Source organism: Nicotiana attenuata, unplaced genomic scaffold, assembly GCF_001879085.1.
Source record: "Nicotiana attenuata strain UT unplaced genomic scaffold, NIATTr2, whole genome shotgun sequence".
NCBI classification, from domain to species: Eukaryota; Viridiplantae; Streptophyta; class Magnoliopsida; order Solanales; family Solanaceae; genus Nicotiana; species Nicotiana attenuata.
Genome location: NW_017675517.1, coordinates 50,463 through 54,171, shown reverse-complemented (window position 1 = coordinate 54,171; position 3,709 = coordinate 50,463).

Sequence of the window (3,709 nt, the reverse complement as noted above, 5' to 3'; positions counted from 1 at the left end):
ATATATATATATATATATATATATATATATATATATATATATATATATATATATATATGTATATATATATAAATTTTATAAACTTTTCGACTACTGAATGTATATAGTTTCAGTCGCGGGTTAAAAGTGATCTTTGCCCTTCTTTTCTTCATAAATTACTCGTGAAGTCAGTTTTCTGGTTAATCAACCAAAAATTTCAGGCATTGACGAAGATTTTTCATATTTTTGGGGATCAAAATTCAAAAGAAAGGTAAAAAAAAAAAAGGAAGAAATATTTCATGTATAGAATAATATCTTAATTGAATGTAAGAATGAGGTACAAGAAGGCCATTTATGTCCACGAACTATCTTACGGAGTTGTACATTTACATATCACTTATATATATATATATATATGTCCACCAGCTATTTTACAGAGATGTACCTTTACATATCTGTAGGTATATAAATTTTATGAAAATTAGATTCATAAATTAGTTTGAATTATATTCTAAATTCCAGATATATTAGTCCAAATAAATTTATTAGGCTAATATAATTGGATTAATTTATATAAGTTCAATATATATGGAATTAAAAAATTAGTCAAAGTTCATTGGGCTACAAGTGATGATCCCACCGGGAAAAATTCAAAAATAGCCAGATTTACAACTGGTCGTTCAAAAATAGCCCAATTTCAAAAGTAATCGAAATTTAGCCACATTTTATGTAAAGATAAATCTGAGCGAAAACACTGTTCAAAACCCGGAAAATACTCCAGTATATTATGCTGGAGTTCCAGCATAAGTATACTTGAACTCCATCATATTATACTGGAGTTCCAGGATAAGTATGCTGGAACTCCAGCATAATATGATGGAGTTCCAGCATAAGTACACTAGAACTCCAGCATAATATACTGGAGTTCCAGCAAGTATACTGGTCCAGTATAATATACTGGAGTTTGGAGCACCGGTGCTCCAGTCTCCAGTATATTATACTGGAAGCCAGCAAAATATACCGGTCCAGCATAATATGCTGGAGTTCATACACAAGTGCACCGAACTCCAGTATATTATGCTGGACCTGTCTCTATTGCAGCAAAACGGTGGCTATTTTTCATTGACTTGGTAAACGCTGGCTATTTTTGATTGACCGGTCCGAAAACTGGCTATACCGTGCTATTTTTACTTAATAAAACCAAAATCTATTTTTTTGGGTCAGACGATATGTAAGCTATATGTTAGTATATCTATTTTTCAAGTATAACCGAGACCATCTTTTTGTTAGAGTTACTTATATTTTTTGGGGGTTTATTTATTTTTAGAAAAGTGAACTTATTTTACACATATTAAAATGGAAAGATAGACATTTGATTCGAGAAGAAGAGGGTATCAAAGTTGCAAAAATACTGAAAGTACCCAAGATTGGAAATCTACTTTATTCTCAAAATATGAAAACATTGTTCAGATAATCATTTGGTCAAAGGTTCTCTCAATTGATTCTTTAAGCGAAAAAAGCAATATTTTTTTTCCTGGAGAGCCAATAGAATGGAGAATAGTTGAACAATGAAAAAAATGTAAAACAACACTACGTAGGAAGGAATTCCCATTATATTTGTGTTGAAATGGAAAAAGAAATTGCGGAAGTGTAACGACCCAACCGGTCGTTTTGAGCTTTTGCATTTTGATCGTCAGTTCTCGGGCACGACTTGCCCCGTGCGATATATTATGACTGATGTAGATCGTTGGTTTTGGTTTTCACGGAAATCGGTATGAATTTGAAAGAACAGTCTCAGTTGAAAGCTTTGATTTGAAAGGTTTGACCAAGAGTTGACTTATTTGTATATGAGCTCGGATCGGAATTTTTAAGATTTGGTTAGCTTCATTGGGTGATTTGTGACTTAGGAACGTGATCGGAATTGGTTTTGGAGGTCTGGTGTAGAATTAGGCTTGAATTGGCAAAGTTAGTATTTTGGCGATTTCCGGTTGATAGGTGAGATTTTGATCCGAGGGTCGGAATGGTATTTCGAGAGTTGCTGTAGCTTCGTTATGTGGTTTGTGATGTGTGTGCAAAATTTTAGGTCATTCAGACGTGGTTTGGTTGGGTTTTTGATCGAAAGCGTATTTCGGAAGTTTTTAGAAAACTTAGGTTTGAATTCGATGTGAATTGATGGATTTAGTGTTGTTTGAGGTGTTTTGAAGATTGGAACAAGTTTGAATGGGGTTTTAGGATGTGTTGGTGCTTTTGGTTGAGGTCCCGGGGGCCTCGGGTGAGTTTCGGGTGATCAATCAGACCATTTTCCATGTTAAAATGTTGCAGAAATTGATCATCAGCTGTTGCAGAAGAATTAGCCTTCGCGATCGCATGAGGTCCCTCGCGATCGCGTAGAAGGAAATTGGGTTGGCCTAAGTTTATGCTTCGCGTTCGCGTCTGAGGGCTCGCGTTCGCGGAAGGTGAGCAGCTTGTGCTTCGCGTTCGCAGGTGAAAGTTCGCGTTCGCGCATAAGGCTTTGGGTCCATGAGTAGTTGTCCTTCGCGTTCGCATGAGATGGTACGCGTTCGCGTAGGTTTAAGAGTCAGAGCATCGCGTTCGCGGGTAAGGTGTTGCATTCGCGAAGGGTTATTATTTGGGTCAAGAATAATTGTGCATCGCGAAGGCGTGGGTTTGACCGCGTTCGCGAAGAAGGAATTCCAGTGCTGGGCAGTGAGTTCATTAAATATTTCATCCGCGATTTTGAGCTATTTTTTTCCTCCATAGCTGAGTATTTTGAGAGCTTTTGATAGAGATTCAAGAGGGAATCAAGGGGAATCGATTAGAGGTAAGATTTTTGAACTTAAAACTCGTTTTTATTGTGTAATCTACCTAGAAATTCATGGAAATTAAGCCTAAAATTGAAGAACTAGGGCTTGGGATTTTGAAATTTGATTTAGGGATTTGAAGGACCATTTGAGGTCGGATTTGAGAACTTTTGGTATGTATGAACTCGTGAGGAGATAAGGAACCCGTTGATGTGAAAATTTCTGAATTTCGAGAAGTGGGCCCGGGGCTCGGGTTTTGCTAATTTCGGGGTTTTTGATATTTTTCAATTATTTTCGCTTGGGCTTTGTTCCCTTAGCATATTGTGATGTATTCGCTCTGATTTTGGATAGATTCGACGCGCGTGGAGGCCGATTCGAGAGGCAAAAGCGTCGCGAGCTAGATGGTTAGCCGGTTCGAGGTGAGTAATGATTGTAAATGATATCCTGAGGGTTAGAAACCCCGGATTGCACATCGTAGTGCTATATTGAGGTGACTTGCACGCCGGATAGCGAGCGTGGGGTAGAGCACCGTTGGGGATTGTGACTTGGTCCGTCCCGATTGATGATTTTACTGTGTAATTGACTGAAACTTATTTGTTATCATCATGACTTGGGCTGATTGCCATATTTGGGCTTCGTGCCAGCTATTTGAACCCCTTCAGGATGGTCGTTGATATTTCCTCACTGTTTGATTTTAGACTTGAACTCAGTCATGTATTTTACACTGTTTTCAAAACTCAGCCAAGTTTACTTGCTTTAACACTTGAAATGATATTTCTAATAATACTTTGGGCTGAGCATCATGTTTATTGTTGCCCGAGTGGATTATGTGATTTTGTTGACTGAGTTAGGCCGATGGCCTGTATTGTGAAGATACTTTTGGATCAGGCTGCACGCTGCAGCAATATATATATATATATATATATATA